At 52.0% G+C, this 18,832-nt stretch overlaps 1 long non-coding RNA gene across 1 annotated transcript in view; it reads right to left on the reverse strand.

The window, feature by feature from the left end:
• Positions 1 to 237: 237 nt before the first annotated feature.
• LOC125135767 (uncharacterized) overlaps positions 238 to 18,832 on the reverse strand; it is a 38,578-nt gene continuing 19,983 nt past the window's right edge. The window contains exon 3 of the long non-coding RNA XR_007137046.1: positions 238 to 312. This is a non-coding gene — a long non-coding RNA (uncharacterized LOC125135767). The remainder of the gene's footprint in view (positions 313 to 18,832) is intronic.

Genomic DNA, 18,832 nt, shown 5'->3' on the forward strand with positions numbered 1-18,832 from the left:
CACGCCGCAGGCAGGGAAGCGCCACTGCTCCCTCCCACCTCGCGGTCCGCAGGGTCCACCGGCTGAGCCAGGCAGGGCGCCACCCCTGGGCGAGGGCACCTCGCGCATCCGGAAGGACGCCTGCCTCTCACGCCCGCAGGGACGGTCCCTGTGCTTTGCTGTGTGTTACAGAGAGGGGGTGGGGCGAAGGAAGAGTCACCCGCAAACCTCTCTCACGAGGACACAGAACTCACCTCTGATGGAGGCTTGGGAACCGCACCCCAAGTACAAGGAGCTCCTGGCAGCTCTAATTCTGGCTCCTTATCGGCAAATCTGGGAACGGAAGGGTCAAGACATTAGCATCGTAAACACTTCAGCGCTGGCACCCAGAAAACTCAATTCTGGACACGCCATGTCATCTGCTCGGTGCTCCTTGGTGACGTGAGGCCTGGCAGGCACCCATAGTCTCCTTATCAGCCCCCTCGGCCGTCTGAGGATGTTACCCCACCTCACAGGTGATAAAACTGAGGCTCAGAGGATTAAAGCCCATGGACCAAGTGCATCGGTCGGACTGAGCCGGCCGGTCCAGCAGTAAAGGCCCACCCTAAAACCCCAGTGTCCTAACACACGAGGGCTGGCCCCTGGGTGTGCCTGGTGGGGCTGTGGCGGGCCCTGCTCCACACAGTCCTCGCATTGGGAGCACACGCCCTTCTCAGGCATGACGGCAGAGAAGAGACCAGCCACCAATACGCCTCTGCCCACCCCGGCCACGGTCACTTCCACTGACCGCCTGCTGGCCACACGGCCCTACCCTACCGGCCCCACAGGGGAGGCAGGTGTCTGAGCGTGGGACAGGAGTCAGGCAGAACCCATGCTGTCCACACCCCTGCCCTGGTCCTACAATTGGTTCAGGACATGTGCAAATGCCACTTTGCAACAGAAGCCATGGCATTCAGACCCCCAGCCTGACTCAGAGGCTGCGACCCTGGGTGGTAAAGGCCGTTCCTTTGGAGATGGAATTCAGAAGGAACTGGGGATGGAATTCAGAGGGAACCGGGGATGGAATTCAGGGGGAACTGGGGAGAAGAATTCAGAGGGAACCGTGGATGGAACTCAGAAGGAACTGGGGGAGTTCCCGTCGTGGCGCAGTGGTTAACGAATCCGACTAGGAAACATGAGGTGGCGGGTTCGGTCCCTGCCCTTGCTCAGTGGGTTAATGATCCGGCGTTGCTGTGAGCTGTGGTGTAGGTTGCAGACGCAGCTCGGATCCAGCGTTGCTGTGGCTCTGGCGTAGGCCGGTGGCTGCAGCTCCGATTCAACCACTAGCCTAGGAACTTCCATATGCCGTGGGAGCGGCCCAAGAAATAGCAAAAAAAAAAAAAAAAAAAAAAAAAGACAAAAAAAGGCAAAAAAAAAAGAAGGAACTGGGGAGAAGAATTCAGAAGGACCTGGGGATGGAATTCAGAAGGAACTGGGGATGGAATTCAGAAGGAACGGAGATGGAATTCAGAGGGAACCGGGGAGAAGAATTCAGAAGGAATTGGGGATGGAATTGGAAGAACTGTCTGACATTTCTGGAATAAGACCCCTCCCTTTCCTTTCAGTTTGATTTAGTGACTGAGGTTTTCCTAGCAGGAACCTCCACAAAGCACAGGAGGTTGGAAGAGAATGGATGCAGAGAGCAGATCTTAAGGGTTTCACCACAAAAAAGAAAAAGAAAAAAGAATCAATTCTGTGAGGTGATGACTCTCACTTATCTTGATCTTGATAACCATTCCACAAGGCACATGCGTACCAAGCCACCACGCTGGACACTTTAAAGTTATCATTATATTTATCAATTATGCCGCAATAAAGTGAAAAAAGGAACTGATGCAAAACTATGCCGCATTCTGGCAATGGCACATTCATTCCACCGCATAAAAACGAGAATCATTCAACACGGAAGTGGTGCGTTCTAATAGCATCTTGTTCCTTGTGTTTAGTAATGTTTGATCATATTTATAACAGATTTATGTTGTTTTCATCAGCTGTACATGAATGCAATAACTGTAATGATGACTCAACCTAGGAAATATTCCAAACTCCAAAAGTCTCTTGGTCCTAGGAAATAGAGAAATTTAAAAACTTTAGTTCACATGCATTGTTCACGAAAAAGGTAATCAATGAGATTTTCAAGCATACAAATATATTTCAGGCACAGCATGGATGAACCGGAAAACATTATGCCAAGTGAAGGAAGCCAGTCACGAAGGAGCACGGACTGTGTGATTCCATTTTTTGGGGAGTGTCCAGAACAGTCAACGCCAAAGAGACAGAAGGTAAGTCCGTGAGTGCCTAGAGCAGGGATGGGGGGCGGGGGGCGGGGACTGGGGGTGACAGCTAAGAGGCTCAAGACTTCTTTGAAAAGAAAATTTCTAAAAGCCTAAGAGCCACTGACGTATGCACTTGAAAGGGCAGGAACTTAACAACTTATGACTTACATCTCAATAAAGCTGTAAAAATATATATAAATATATTTTACAAAAACACTATGATAGAGTTCCAAGGACGAAGTGGCATGCAATATGTGCTCGAAGAGTAAAGGAAAAAAAGAAAATTTTCAGATGTCAAAGAAGAGACTGCCCAACTAATGGCCCACGACAAGTGCTCAGGGTCCACAGACACCAGCTCTAAAGCCACGCGGAGGTTTCATCCCCACCGGCCACTACTTGGAGTCCAGAGGCCGATTTACCATGAAGCTAGTCAGTCCTTCAGCAGTTCCGGCCACTGCCAAGGCCAAAAATGGCCCTTCTGGTCACATATTTTAGTAAAACTTATGGTGAACAAACAAAAAGTCAGCCCTTCTAGCCATATGGGGTAATATTTGCATTTCCACAAATCTTTCATCTATTTCCCCTCGTGTGACCTGCCACTGGAAGGGCCACAGGCGTTTCTGAGGTTCCACTGATGGAACCGGGATAAACCGAGTGCTGCTTTAACAGGATGTCCAGACTGCGGCCCTTCCATAGGTACCGGCAGGGCCCAGCAAGCCCCCCGGTGTAGGAACGACCCCTAGAAGTACTCGCTGCTGACAGCCAGAAGCCACGGCGCGGTGCTGACTTGCTGCGGTGCCGCGTCATCCGTGTTTGAAGGGTGGAGAAGAAGTGAGGTTTGAAACGTACAAACCAGAGGCCAGTCCGTGGGAAAACACCCTCACCTTTCTTGGACGTTGTCCTGCCCGTGTAATAAAAGTTAGAGTGGTCTACACTCGTTTTTTTTAAAACTCTCTAAATCAGGAAAAGGTGAGCTGTCAGTTAAATGTGCGAAATGTCAACTGTCTTTCCAAGTTTCTTTGGGACTCGAACTGTGCGCACACCACTGAGTTCCCTGGGTCTGAAGCACGAACGCTCCCGTTAGTGTCAGATGGGCCCCCGACGCCCTGGAGCCAAGCGGCAGGACAGGTGCCCAGCAGGGGCCACGGGGCCGAGGGGTACATGCTCCGGCGCTGGCGCTTCTCGCCGCGGACGCTGTGGAGCAGTAAGCCTCCCTTCCGGTCCTGCTCTGAGCTCAGAGACGGGACAGGGCACCCTCGGGCGCAGGGTCCCCGCGCCCCTCCTCACCCGGGCACGAGGACTCGTCAGCTCAAGCCCTGGGCTGCTTCTTCCCAGTGGGAGCCCATCACGGCCCCGGGCAAACTGCCCAAGACCTGGAGACGCAGGGAGGCCCCGCGACCCCACCTGACTCCAGGGCGGGCAGGCTGACAATCCCCTGCGGATTTCATCAGCCACGGCCCCGGGGGCACCTGCCAGCCTACCGTAGTCTCACCCCAGCGCGGGGCAGCACAGCCCCAGGCACCCGACACACAGCTATCAATTTGGGAAAGGCTTTCCTCGGTTTCCCAGGAAAGCCACCAGAAGCAGCAGCCTCCTACCTGCCAGGGACAGCAGTGCAGCTTCGATCTGACCCTGAGCCAGCTCCCCTGCAGGGACCATGTTGACTTGCCTGTCCCAAGGACCTCGCACTGGCCCATCTCCTGGGTGCTCCCATTCATCCCAAGCCTAGTGAGAAGAAACGGGACATCAGACGCCCAGGTGTGTGCCAGAGCTGAATGCTGCCCCACAGGGACTGAGCAGCCTAGTTCCTCGGCACAATGGCTGTGCCTGGTGGTCTGGGTGTGACAAGCATTTCTCTCGAGCAGAGCCAGAGGCCAGAGAGCAGGGGCACCCCTGCTGCCACCCATGAGCCATGGCCCTTGACCTTGATGGGACTCTGGGTTTGGGGACCAATATGGACTCCTTGTGACCCCCATTACCTGCCGGCTGTGAGAGGAGGCCAGGGCACATGACTCAGGCCACACACAAGAACCTCGTCCACTTGGGGCTTCAAGGGGTCTGATAGGGCCAGAAGTGTCTCTGGCAGATCAGGAAGTGTCTCTGCAGGACAGGTGCCTGCAGTGGCCCAGGAAACCACAGCTGAGGCCCAGTGACCATCACGGAGGCCAGCGGGAGGCCACGGCCTCTCTACAAGGAGGATCACCAAGAAACAGGAGCTGGCGGATCAAAGACTGAGATGGCTAAGAGAGAGAGTTCTAACCAGCAGAGGCCCCAGGTGAGCAGGGGGACCACAGGACATCAGGATAAAGAAAGGCTGAGAGAGTCCGACTTCAGACTCCACAGCCTTGCGAAAATGAGAGCTACAGTAACGCTTTTTCCCTCTTGTCTCTGCCTCCTCCCACCCCTGCCCACTGCATGTAAGATGAGTGTTATAATTCGGCCTATGGGTTATGAGATACCGAGACAGCAACGCCACTGAGCTAGAATAGAACACAGAGACTACGAGATGAATACGAGAAAAGAATACAGCGGAAGAAAATTACTTCTCTCATTTTTCTGGCTTTATCAACATGTAACTGACACACGACACAGTCTAAGTTCGGGGTGCGTGATGGTATCTGATGCCCTTCTTACTGCAAAGCGGTGTCAGCCAACACCGGCATCACAGAACCCACTTCTCCTCTGTGCCGAGAGCCTTACCATCTTCTCTCCCAGCAGCTCAGGTAAGTAAGAGCATCACCAACCCCAACCGCTACGTGCCGGACGTTAAGTTCCCAGCACGCACTCGTCTAACGGGAAACGCTTCGGGGCTTCACTGCCGAGTGTGACGTCAGCTGGCGAGTGTCTTGTTGAGGAGTTTGCACCTACGCTCGTCAGGGATATTGGCCTGTAATGTTCTTTTCTTACAGTATCCCTGTCTGGTTCTGCGATCAGAGTAACGCTGGCCTCATAACAGGAGTTTCCTCATAACATGAGTCTTCCATCCATTTATTTTTTTGGAAGAGTCTGAGGATTATTAATTTTCATTGTATGTTGGGGAGAATTCACCTTCTGGTCCCGGACTTTTATTTGTTGGGAGGTTTTGATCACTATTCAATCTCCTTACGAGGCATTGGTCTGCTCCTATTTTCTATTTTATGATTCAGTCTTAGCAGGCTGTATGTTTTAGGAATTTATCCAATTTTCCTAGGTTGTCCAATTTGTTGGCACATAATTACTCATCACAGTCTCTTATGATCCTTTGTATCTGTATGATATCAGTTGTAATGTCTCCTTTTTTCATTTCAAATTTTATATACTTGAGTCCTCTTGGTAAATTTAGCTAAAGGTTTGTCTATTTTCTGTATCTTTTTAAAAATAGCTCTTAGTTTCATCGATCTTTTCTATTGTCTTTTCAGTCTCTGTTTCAATTATTTCCTCTCTGATCTCTGTTATTTTCTTCCCTCTGCTATCACTGGGCTTAGTTTGTTCTTTTTCTGGTTCCTTGGGCTATAAAGTTAGGTTGTTTGAGATTTTTCTTTTTTCTTAATGTAGGCATTTATCTCTATAAACTTATCTTCTGGAACTGCTTTTGCCACATCCCATAAGTTTTGATATATTGTATTTTCATTTAAGATAGTTTTTTATTTCTCTCTTGATTTCTTTTTTGAGACACTGGATGTTCAGGAACTTGTGGTTTCAGCTCCACGCATCTGTGAACCTGCCATATTTCTTCTTGTAATTGAGTTCTAGTTTCACATCATTAAAGTTAGAAAAGATGCTTCACTTGACTTCCATCTTCTTAAATGTATTGATTTGTTTTGTGGCCTAATATATGATCTATCCTGGAGAATATCTCATGTGTACTTGAGAAGAATGTATAATCTGCCGCTCTTGAATAGAATGCTAAGTAAATATCTATTAGGTCCATCTGGTCTAATGTGTATTTTATGTCCTGTTTCCCTATTGATTTCCTGTCTGAATGGTCTATTCATTGTTGAAACTGGGGGGCACTGAAGTCCCTTACCCTTATTGTATTGCTGTTTATTTCTCTCTTCAGGTCTATTAATACCTGTTAATAGTTGTGTTTTATATACATATACTTCTATGTTGGATGCATAAGTATTTAAAAATGTTATATCCTCATGAGGAATTACCTCTTTATCATAGATAAGAACCTTCTTTGTCTCTTGTTACAGTCTCTGGCTTAAAATCCATTTTGTCTGATGTAAGTATAGCTACTTCTTTCTTTTGGTTTCTATGTGCATGCAATATTTTTTCCATTTTTTTTTTTTCAATTTCAGTCCACTTCTGTCCTTAAAGCTAAAGTGAATCTCTTGCAGGCATCATATAAATGGGTCTTTTTATTTTTTTATTCCGCTACTCTATGTCTTTAATTGGAGAATTTAGTCCACTTACATTTAAAGTAATCACTGATCGGCATGGACTAACTATTGCCTATTTGTCAACAGTTTTCTGGTTGTTTTATGATCCCTTTCTTCTTCTCTCATTCTCTTCCTTTGTGAACTGGTAATGTTCTGTAGTGGTATTCTTAGTTTCTTTCTCCTTCTCTTTTGTGTGTCCACTACAGGTTTCCATTCTGTAGTTACCATGGGACTTTTATAAAACATCTTTCATTTGTAACAATTTTGAGCTGCTAATAACTTAATTTCAAACATAGAAGCCCAGAGTGCCCATTGTGGCGCAGTGGCTTACAAATCTGACTAGGAACCATGAGGTTGTGGGTTCGATCCCTGCCCTTGCTCAGTGGGTTGAGGATCTGGCGTTGCCATGAGCTGTGGTATAGGTCGCAGACATGGCTCAGATCCCACGTTGCTGTGGCTATGGTGTAGGCCGGCAGCTACAGCTCTGATTCAACCCCTGGCCTGGGAACCTCCATATGCCACGGGAGCGGCCCAAGAAATGGCAAAAAGACAAAAAATAATAAATAAATAAAAGCCCTATGTTTATACACTCTCCCTCCCCAACGCTTTATATTTTTGGTGTCACAGTTTACATTTTTTAAAATTATGTGTCCATTAACAAGTTATAATAGTTAGTTATTTTAATACTTTTATCTTTTTATATTAGAAATACAAGGTGATTTACTTACCACCGTTAAAACACTAGTGTTACGAATTTAACTCGATATTTACCTTTACCAGAGAGTTTTATCCTTTGATAGGTTTCACTGCTACTAACCAGCATATTTCCATGTCACCTTGAAGAACTCCCTAAACATTTCTTTGAGGCTGGTCTAACAGTAATGAAATCCTTCCTCATCCGGAAAACTCTTCACCTCTCCTTCAATTCTGATGAACAACTTTGCCATGTAGAGTATTCTTCACTGGCAGGTTATTTTTCTCCTTTCAGTGCCTTGAATATATCCTGAGACTCCCTCCTGTCCTGCAAAGTTTCTCCTAGAAAATCCACTAATGATCTGTCTGTATATATTATATATTAAGTCACTTTTCTCTTGCTGATTTTAAAATTGTCTTAAACTTTTGACAATCTAATTATAATGTCTCAGTGTGATTCCCTTTGAATTTATCTTGTTTGGAACTCTCTAGGATGCCTGTTTCTCTCCCTAGGCTTGTCTTGTGTGTGTGTGGGGGGGGGTTGCTATAGTCTGTGGGTCCCATGGACATAAGCCCCATTGGCTTTCAGAGCTGGATGTTTGGGGGGCTAAACCTCACTTGAGAGTCTTAAAAGTTGATTAGTTTGTTGTTGGAACAAGCATTTTGCTCCTTGTGGAGAAGCTGGGAGTTGGGCTCCCCAGTGGACAGTGATGTGCCAGGGGTAGGGTTCATGGTGAGAGTGTGTCTCGGCATTTCCACCAGTCAGGGTTCTCCTTCCCCCAATGTGTAGGAGCCACTCAGCTAGCTCCTGGATATCCTTCCAACGGAACTGCTCCGAGGGTGGCCGGAACAGTGCGTCCATGGCAGGAGGGCGTTCAGGAGCCCCCAGCGTCATCATCTTGGACTAGAACCCAAGGAGTTCTGTCTTTTATTGCATGATGAGCTGATGACATTTAGAAGGTTAAATACGGGAGGAAAGGAGAGGATGAGTGTTGAGTAACCAAAGTTGGGGACTGTGGTGTGTGCTACAGACTGAGCCAGCCAGTGTCCCCGCCAACCTCCTACTGTGCTGCCATGGAGCTCAGGAACTGGAAAACTAGAGTTTTCACTGCATTCCCCCAATTCTCCCCTCTCTGGGGTTCGAACGCACTTTAGGTTCCACTATTTAGAAACATTACTGCAAGTCTGTAGCATCTGTTTGTAACATTTCTGCTGGCAACACCATCACATGAGGGCCTGATCTCTTTCGGGAAGAGGTGTCTACTTACCGGCTTCAGAACCACCGAAGACCACCACCCAGGGCACGTGTTTTGCCCTCTGGATTGCACCAGGCCCAGCATGGTTCTGAATCCAGCAGCATGAGCAGGATCTATGCAAGGGCGTCTCCTGACTGGTGCTGACTACCTGTCAGGGTAGCTTCCCAATCACAGATCATGGCACATGGGATGGCGCTGGGGCTTGGCACCATGGCCACCATTTTCCAGCAAGGTTGAGGTCTGAGGAATCAAAGAGGCAGTCGTTTCCTTAGTTTTGCAGGGTAGCTTTGGGCAGTGCTCTTAAAAGACCAATCTGGAATCTGCTTCTTCCGTCTTCCCAAAGAGTCTGTAAACCACGTAATGTCCTATAATAAATCCCTTTCTGCTTCAACTAACTCGACTGAATCCTGCTGTCTCAAGCGAACCTGGGTCACACACCATGTAGCCCTCTTTCCTATGCCTTTTTTCTATGTACCCTTCTTTTCACTAGACCAAGTCGCTACACGTGGATCTAGAATATATCATTCGTTCTCCTCGGCCAAACCACAGGCTTCCCTTTTAAAAAATTCCCTTCATGGATTTACCCTCCATGAAGCCATTTTAGATGAGTTCAAAAGCACATCCCATTTCCTCTGAAACTGTAACTTAGACACTTGGTAACGGCTCTTTGGGGACCTAAGAACATCAATCAGTTTCAGAACCGGAGTCAGAATCCGTCCCCTGGGAAGCATTTTTCACATGAAGTAAAAAGCACTTTGACCCTAGCAGGGCAGAGGAGGACTTAAAAGCTGGAGCTGAACGCTGGGATGGCGCAAGATGTGAAAACTCACTCCTCTCGTCTGCCCTTATCTCTCCGCTTCCCACAAGTCTTGGCAATTGGCAGAAAAATGAGAGGAGAGTTAATCACACCAGTGACTGTGCTTGTCCAGAAGAAAAGGCCCAACTCGGTCGGCAAAGCATCTTCCCCTTTCAGGAGGCCCTGGAGCCCCGGGCCACCTCCAGCATGCCTGCGTGTTCTCCAGGTGGCAGGTCTGGGTGCTGAAGGGGGCGGGCAGCTCCCGGGCTGGCATCCCCCCACCCCCGGCGCTGCTGCCTGCTTTCCCAGCGGGTCTCTGTCATTCCTCAGCTGCAGGCTTCGCGCTTGGCCCGAGCAGTGGCAGATAAGGACACAGCAGCAAACTCGCTGGGGGTTTGAAAAGATAACCCACCAACTGAGGAGTGGTCACGCCTATAAAACTGTGAGAAACAATTTAAAATGCATCAACTGGACTCCTCTTGAACAGCGGTTCCCAAAACCACTGCTTTTCTCTTTTAACCTGTAAGTGCCACACGCGGAAGTGGTGCCACGACGCCTCCATCAACCGCAGCACTGCACTTTGGCAGCAGCGCCAATGATTTTGAAACTCCAAAGAGACAATAACTGGCAGTTAACAACGGCATCGACATTTTGATATATTTTATAAAAGAAAAATGCAAAGCAAACTGGGCAGCTAATCCTATGTGTTTATGAGTCATTCCCCAAACTCAACATTCTTTAAATAATAAAGACACTTTCTCTAGCAACGCAAGAAATAATGGTGTGACGTGTCACTGAGTCAACATTTGGGATTCAGAACTAAAACGCAATCTGTAGCGGTTCCTTAAGTGGCAGGGTGGCTCCCTTGCTGAGGACGCCAACCTGTTCCTTCTTCAATTATTCTTTCCTTTAACCAGTGGGTTGTGGCACATGCCCTTTTGTTCATGTACGAAATGCTTGCCTGACCAGGAATCAACTAGATAGTAAAAGAATTTAAACATTTTTCTTGCCAAAAATTATAAAAATGCATTTTTGGATATTCATTTATTTTAATTTAACTTTATTTATTTATTCGGTCTTTTTTTTAGGGGCGTACCTGCGGCATATGGAGGTTCCCAGGCTAGGGGTTGAATTGGAGCTGCAGCCACCAGCCTACACCACAGCCACAGCAACTCGGGACCCGAGCCGTGTCTGGGATCTACACCACAGTTCCTGGCAACGCCGGATCCTTAACCCACTGAGCAGAGCCAGGGCTCAAACCTGCGTCCTCATGGATACTAGTTGGGGTTGTTACTACTGAGTCACCATGGGAACACCTCTCTTATTTTCTCATGTGTATATATGAATACATCTTATATAAAATAGTTTATATAAAGCACTTTCACTATTTTCTACCTGTAATGGGATAAACATTCAGAAGCAGAAAAGTGCTCAAGCACTTTGGCTTTTGATAATTCCCAGGAAAGTCCCCACAACGAGGAAAAGCTGATGGGCCTCGCAATTTGGCACATCGCTGGGCTCCGCCCTCCTGAGGCACCTGCTCTTGCGGCACCTGCTCTTGCAGGACGCTGCAGAAACAAAGGGTGAGTGGGCAAACAGATAGCTTCCCACTCCTGCAACTTCATCTTTAAAATAAAAAAGGCAATCCTGAGACAGCTTTAAAAGGAATGTGCAACCTTATGCAAATGTCACGTGGGAGCAGCCAGAGAAGCCCCTTATTCCGTTTACTTACAGGCAAAGATGCGCATGTTTTTGCATCCTCTTTTTAAAAACCTGTAGTCCTCTTTATTGAAAATAAAGTGTGGGGGAGTTTCCACATGGCTCAGTGGGAACAAATCTGACTAGGATCCACGAGGACACAGGTTCCAGCCCTGGATCTGCTCAGCGAGTCAAGGATCCGGCGTTGCCGTGAGCTGTGGTGTAGGTCCCAGACGTGACTCGGATCCTGCGTTACTGTGGCTGTGGTGTAGGCCGGCAGCGGCAGCTCCAATTCGACCCCTAGCCTGGGAATATCCATATGCTGTGGGTGCAGCTCTAAGAAAAAATTTTTAAATAAAAAATAAATAAAATAAAATAAAATTTGGTAACAAACACAGCCATGTGTTACCAAAAGCTTCAAAATTGTCTCGGAAAACGTGTGAACACAGGCAGTCTGCACTCCCTTTGTTCCCTCATTTTCAGAGACAGATCTGATTTCCTGCTCTGGAACATGCGGAGTGTCATTCTAAACCAGCGTCCGCTGATGCGCTTTCAGGCTCCGTGCGGCTGGTCGGTACCAGGAACGTGTGGGACGAGGGTTTCTCACTCTGCCCAGCAGACAGGACGCCGAGCATCACATGCAGAAATCGCTCCCTCTTCAACCAGGCGATGGACCCGGGGACAGTGGCCGCATCCTCCATGGCCACTGTCCCCATCCCCCGAGCCCGCATCGGCTTTCCTACACGCCCGAGGATCCAGGGATTAACCACGAGCTGGTCCTGCAGGGCTCACCCCACCCGCCAGGCCTGCATCATTGGGCGGAACCGCTCACCCTGCTCCTGGGAGGCAGGGCGGCCAGCACCTCCACGGCCCGCCGCACACGCTGGGGCTCACGGTCCGTTAACCTGCCCAAAGGCCGACCCAGGCCTTCTGCGCTGGCCCCGGTGCTCAGCTGCCAGATTGCTGCCTTTCAATAACCGCCTTCGCTTCACGAGTCGGCCTCGTTACTCTTGCATCAGGCCCAGACGCGGTCGGCACTCAGAACTGAGGTCAGAAGGACGGTTCCAGAGCCAAGTAACACCCCGTGCAGAGTAAGAGGTCCCAGCGTGCGGCTCACAGTGGAGAATTTTCTCGGGCGCATTTTCCCCAAAAGCTCCACAGTCACTCGCACAGCTCTGTCCCCGCCCTCCTTTCCGTGACACTGTCGTTACCTACGTGACATCAACGCGGATCACGAAGCAAACAATACCTGCTGTAAGCATTGCACGGTATGATTTTATGCCTTTTAAAGAAGGTGAGAGAAGAAAAGAGAGCAACTTCCTACGTCAGGTGTGTGACAGTAAAGCCTCTCATCTCCCGTCTCCGCCCTTCGTGAGGCCCCGGGGACCCCAGTTACTGCCTGATGGAATTTCCTTTTTACACTAATACAATTTTTCTCACAAACACCTCCTTTGTGTGCTCTTGACAAACACACTTCCAGGGATTTCCCGTCGTGCGCAGCGGAAACAAATCTGACTAGGAACCATGAGGTTGCGGGTTTGATCCCTGGCCTCACTCAGCGGGTTAAGGATCCGGCGTTGCCATGAGCTGTGGGGTAGGTCGCAGACATGGCTCGGGTCCCGCGTTGCTGTGGCCATGGCTGTGGCGTAGGCCAGCAGCTGCAGCTCCAATTAGACCCCCAGCCTGAGAACCTCCATATGCTGAAGGTGCCGCCCTGAAAAAAAAAACACACAAAAAACAAAAACATACATTTCTACATGTTATTAGTTCAACAATACAATTATAGATATACTGTTTTATAAAAACAATTTTTTTTTTTTTTTGCTTTTTAGGGCCAAACCCACAGCCTATAGAGGTTCCCAGGCTAGGGGTCGAATCGGAGCTACAGCTGTCGGCCTCCACCACAGCCACAGCCACTCTGGATCCTTAACCCACTGAGCAAGGCCAGGGATTGAACTCGTGTCCTCACGGATACTAGTCGGGTTCGTTACCTGCTGAGCCATGGAGGGGACTCCCTACCACCTCTTTTTAAAGAAACTGAGAGAAGAATGGAGAATATTGTGCGTTATTAGTGTCTTCTCTAGCGACATAGTTACCTTTACAAGTGCTTTTTAATTTCGCATGGAAATTCAAAATTCCGACTGGGGTCACACGCTCTCCATCTGGAAAATGTCCCTTTAGCATCACTTGCGAGGAGTTCAGCGAGCAAGGAAATCTCTTTTGTTTTGTTTACCTGTGACTATTTTTACCTTATCTTCTTTTTGAAAGATGATTTTGCTGGCTCTAAGATTCATTGACTGTTTTATTGTAGCGTTTTGAATATGCCATCCCACTGCCTTCCGGCTACCCCTGTTTCTCATGAGAAGCCCACCGCTCGGTATTCTGGTCTCACCATTTTCAGGGGAAAGTGTCTAGACGTGGCTCTGGTCACACTTCGCCGGCGTGGAGGCTCCGGAGGCCCTCGGGCATGTGGATTAGGGTGTTTTGCGGCGCCTCTGCGGCCTCTCTGCTGCGCGCTCTTCCCCTCGGAAGACCACTGCGTGCTTGGTGCTGCACTCTGAGATGCGCCACGTTCTTCTGTTCATCCTGACTCATTTTTTGTCCGTTTTTCAGGTAGCAGGGTCTTTACCCTCAGGTTTTCTGTTCAAATCTACCATCAAGCTCCCCTGGCGGTGTTTTTCATTTCCGTTCACGTCTCAATGCCAGAATCTCCTTTGGGGCCCTTGGGACCGTCTCTGTCTCTTTGCTGATGCGGTTGGAGGAGACACGACCCTGCCACCTTCCCTTGCTTCGCCTGGCCTCCCTCAGTTCTGTGAACGGATTCGTCGCGGGCACGGAGGTCACCGTCCGCTACATCTCGAGCCTGGGCGGTCGCACAGGCACTTTCTGTCGTCTGCTTCCTGCCCCCAACCCCAGGCCTGTCTGAGTCACATCGGCTCACTTACCTGACCAGCTCGTGGGGTTGTTGAAAACTGGACAACTGAGACCACCTATCGCAGCAACTCAGGACACTGACTTCCCGCGCTCTGGGGACTGCTGCTGTGTGGGTCGCTGTCATTTGCTCGTTTGCGGAGTGACTCGGTGGCCAGTTTGGGTGACGTCTGTTTCCCCTGCAGCCCCCAAAGCTGCTCCTCGGGAAGCAAGGTCCCAGTGCGTGCCCGCCTCCCTGCTGTGACACTGGGTCTGAGCAGGGCACCCTTCGCTGCTTCCTGGTCTGACCGCCTAGTACGCTGTCTGCTTCGGCTGCCGCCACACGCCACCAGCCGCCTGCTGACTGTGCCTGCCTGGCTCCTTGGTCCCTACCAGTTGATTCGGACCCCTTTCCAGGGAGGTTTCCGAGGTCTGTCTTAACCCTCCGCCCCCGCAAAGGTGCTTATACTCAGTTGTCTTTTTCACCGGTTCTCTCTGACGAAACGACTGACCCACAACGTCTATAGTTGCTCTTGTGGTGCTACCGGTGTCTCTGAATTGCTGGCCATCAGAATCCCCTTGGTTTTGAGAGCTCTCTTAGGCTTGAACTTCCCGCAGTCTGTTCTAGATAAAGCCAGGTCACTTGGGAGAACTCTGGAGCTCTCCGTCCTCACAGCTCCTGGGAGCCAGCAGCTCTGTGCCACTGCTGGGCCAGGGCAGCGGCCTGCTTCTCACCAAACACCCCCTTGCTTCACGAGCAGCATGTGGGTCAGGACCATCCAGGCCCCTGGATGTCTGACCTTGCTTCTCCCAGCACAGGGCCTCCAGCCCGTGAGGAGCAGAGCGAGGCCACTGGGGCCCCAGGACTCTCAGGCTGCCGCCCGGAGTGAGGAAAGGAGCCCCTGACCTCAGCTGCACGTCCCTGGAACTCAGCTCATTTAGGGCAGACCGGGCACAGGAGAAATGCGGGTGGGCTGCCCCTTCCAGAGGCACCACCACCCTGGGCTGGGGGGTCGGGGGTGGGGGCTGGAGTGTGGCTTCTGTCCGGCTGCGAGGACAAGGAAGCAGACGCCTTGAGTCAGACGCATCCTCTCTCACCAAGACTTAGCAGAGCTTCTTGAATAAGGATTTCTTCATCCACTGTATGCTCGCAGGACAGTTTCCAGAGATCTCGAATGGTTGGGGACCATGGAAAATCGTTTTCACTAATTTTTTTTTTTCTCTTTAGGGCCGCACTCGAGGCACATGGAGGTTCCCAGGCAAGGGGTCCAATTGGAGCTGCAGCTACCGGCCTCCACCACAGCCACAGCCACGCCAGATCCGAGCCGCATCTGCGACCTACACCCCAGCTCAGGGCAACACCGGGTCCTTAACCCACTGAGCGAGGCCAGGGATCGAACCTGTGTCTGCGTGGATCCTAGGTGGGTTCATTACTGCTGCGCCGCGACAGGAGCTCCCTGTTAACGGTTTCCGTGCTGAGGAAGAGGCCCCGTCGTTTCTCACAGCACCGTGTTCCGAAAGGAAGTCGACCACATGTGCCCGTTTCGGCATCATGATTCTCAGGGAGGATTGCTCAGGAAGGGCACAACAGAGTGACGAGAAATTCAAAGTTACCTCCCCGTAGCCGCAGTCTATGTTGGAAAAGTTCTTTTTCTTTAAAAATAAAAACAAGCAACTTCAAAGCTAAATCATAAAACACCAAGCAGATTCTGCCTTGTTCACGACAGACTTGCTCCAGGATTCCCAAGCCATCTTGTAGGAACCTGTCGACCCCAAAGCTGCCACGCTGTGAGGAGGCCCACACTACGTGGGGGGGCGGGGTGGCCCAGGTCCAGCCCCCAAGTCACCCCAGCTGCTCAATCTTCCCAACGGGGGCACCAGAGACCGTGCGGCAAACACCAGCTGACTGTGACCGTGCTGGGGTCCGTCCAAAACCTGGGGGGGCCCCTCGGCCCCAGGCCACCCCCACGTCCTGACATTGCAGACCCCAAAAAGCAGGGGTCTGAGGGCCTGGGGCCGAGGGTTCCTGGGTAGAGTTTACCTGGCTGACTTCACTGCAGTCCAGAGACCCCCATGTCCAGCTCCACAGCCACGCAAACCGGACCTGTCACACCTACTGGGCCTTGGGAGACAGAGGACAGAATGACGGCAATTCACAGACCTACAGGGAGCAGGTGCCCGCCTCTCTCGGGCCGGGGGTGTGTGTGGAAGCAGGAGAGTGACCAGAGGCCTGTCTGGTGACTAAAGGGTCAACCAGGGCCATTTTATAGGATTAGATTTGCACAGGCTGGCAGGCCCGGCTGCGCCCGGAGGCAGAGGTGACCCGGGCAGATGCTAGCCCCTTCTGAGGGCGTGTGGCTACCTGTTCTTGGCTGAGGCGGCTCCCCACCCGCCAGTAGTGCCAAACGCAGGTGCAGAATCTCACCTTCTGCCTTTTGGGGGAGAAGCTAGAAAGCCGGGTTTTAATTTCTAAATTCTTAATTTTGCAAAATGATGACTCAGAACATCTGGAAACAGCCTGTGGAATCTGCAGAATGAAGCTGACCTGCAGGCGCCAGGCTGCTGCCTCTGGGTGAAAAGGCAGGAGTCCCTAGGGTGTGTGATGGCCAGCCCGCTGCCAGGGGGCCCCGCGCAGACGGAGGGGCTCTGGGCTGCACCCCACGTGGCACCCCTGTGCCTGGTCCCCAGCACAGGGCACACGCTCCCCGAGGAGCTGGGCTGCTGGCTTCCAGGGTCCTGTCGGCCGTTTCTGGTGCTGATGAGCTGGAACCAGAGAAGGTGGTGAGCACACAGCTCGGCGTCCCCCAGGCTGGCGGCCGACCCCCGAGCTGGTGGCTGATCCCCGAGCTGGCAACCGAGGTGGGAACTCACAGGAAAGCCGCTGGCCGGGGGCGCCCCGTTTCTGTTCTTTCCCCGGCTTTCTGCCTCCTTCAAGAATGAGGTACAGTGAAGGGAGCTTGGCCTCAGCCTGGTCCCTACTCCTGCGCCTCTCAAGCCGGGGCCGGATGTGACGTCTGCATCAGGGCAGGTGACCGAGTGATCCCATTGGGCTGCACCCCCCTCAGCCCGAGAGGCTGCCTCAGGCACAGCAAGGGCCTGGGCCCTGTCCCTTTCCCGTGACCGGCTGAGCACCTGCCCAGAGCCTGGAGCAGCCTCGGGGACGAGTCAGCAGCCAGGCATCCCATCGCATTGGCTTTTTGTTCAGAAGATGCCCTCACGGGATGGAGGGGGCGGCTCCCACGGCCGAGGTGGCAGGGCCTCCATGTCCCAGGCCATGCTCCTCCGGCCGGGCGCTCAGCCTGCGGGAAGACACAGCCATCCCTCCCGGGGCCTAGGCAGCTGGCAACGTGGCCGGGGGCACACTTCACCTCTGAGCCCAGCCTCACCCCGGCCCCAAAGCGCGAAGAGCGGCCCAAGGCTGAGCGCCAACAGAGCCCCCCCACCCCACCCCCCACCAAGTCCCACCAGCAGCTTCCCCTCCACAGGGCCCACCAGCTGCTGGGCCGGCGCTGTGTCCCTGCACTTGCTCTGTGATATGGGGTGACACTGCCTGCCACCACGGGAGGGGCCAGGTCCCCGCCGGCTGGGGGCTCCCCCACCCGGGCCCCTCCCTGTGGGTGTGGGAACGAGGCCCTGAATAGCCAGGGTCTCTGAGCAGAGCTGGGACCATAAAACTCCGGGCCGCCGCCTTCCCAGGCCTGTGTCAGCCATCGCGCCGTGTCACCTTGCAACTCATGCAGACGCGGCCGCCGCTCCCCGGGGAGAGGTTTAAGTGCAAGTCTGGTTTTTAGAAAACACAAGAAGCTGACAGCCCCCAGTCCCCCCCCCAACCCCAGCCTGGGGCCTGAGCAGCTCGGGGAGGCGGCGGTGGGGGGGTCTTGGGACGATGCTCTCATGGGGGCAGCGCCTGAACCTGGGAAGAGGAGCCAGACCAGCGCTGCCCACACCCCGCAGGCCTCTACTTGCTGGTCTAGAAAGGAAGAGGTTCGGGGAAGAGCCCCAACCTGCAGAGAGGGCCGCGCCACCCGCCAAGCTGGGACCCAGGGCTGTGGTCCGGGTGGGGCCAGCCGTGCCCCCCCTGGGGGGGGGTGTCAGGGAGAGGCTGCCAGCTCTCCGGCCGGGTTTCCTCAACTCCACTTCATTTTTTTTTTGTCTTTTTGACTTTTCTAGGGCCACTCCTGCGGCATATGGAGGTTCCCGGGCTAGGGGCCAAATCGGAGCTGTAGCCGCTGGCCTCCACCACAGCCACAGCAACGTGGGATCCGAGCCTTGTCTGCAACCTACACCAGAGCTCACGACAACGCTAGATCCTTAACCCACTGAGCAAGGGCAGGGACCGAACCCGCAACCTCATGGTTCCTAGTCGGATTCGTTAACCACTGCGCCACTGCAGGAGCTCCTCCACTTCATTTCTAATTTGCACATGATCCACACGCTGAAGGGTCCCGGCCTGGGGTCTGGTTGTGAAAAGGATCCGAAACGCTAGATCCCAGGCTGGTCTGCCAGCCTAGGAACCCTTCTGCGACAGAAGCGCCGCAGGCACAATCAGGGACCTGGCAGCCAGGGAACCCTGTTCAAGCCCTACAGTCGCCAGCCTGTGCCAGGGTTTCCATCTGCGAGTTGCCAGCTGGTTTCTGCAGTTTCCTACTGGCCTCGCTGGACCCTCGGCCTCACAATTTCCCACGCTGTCATCTCAAGAGCCCGGTGCCTGACTTGTGTTTTTTGGGCCAGTTTACAAAATGCTGCGTGGAACAACCCATCGTGGAAATAACGGAAAGCTGGCGAGAGAGCCCGCCAGGCTCAGAATCCACCGCGGCTCAG

Source organism: Phacochoerus africanus, chromosome 9 (assembly GCF_016906955.1).
Source record: "Phacochoerus africanus isolate WHEZ1 chromosome 9, ROS_Pafr_v1, whole genome shotgun sequence".
Lineage (NCBI taxonomy): Eukaryota > Metazoa > Chordata > Mammalia > Artiodactyla > Suidae > Phacochoerus > Phacochoerus africanus.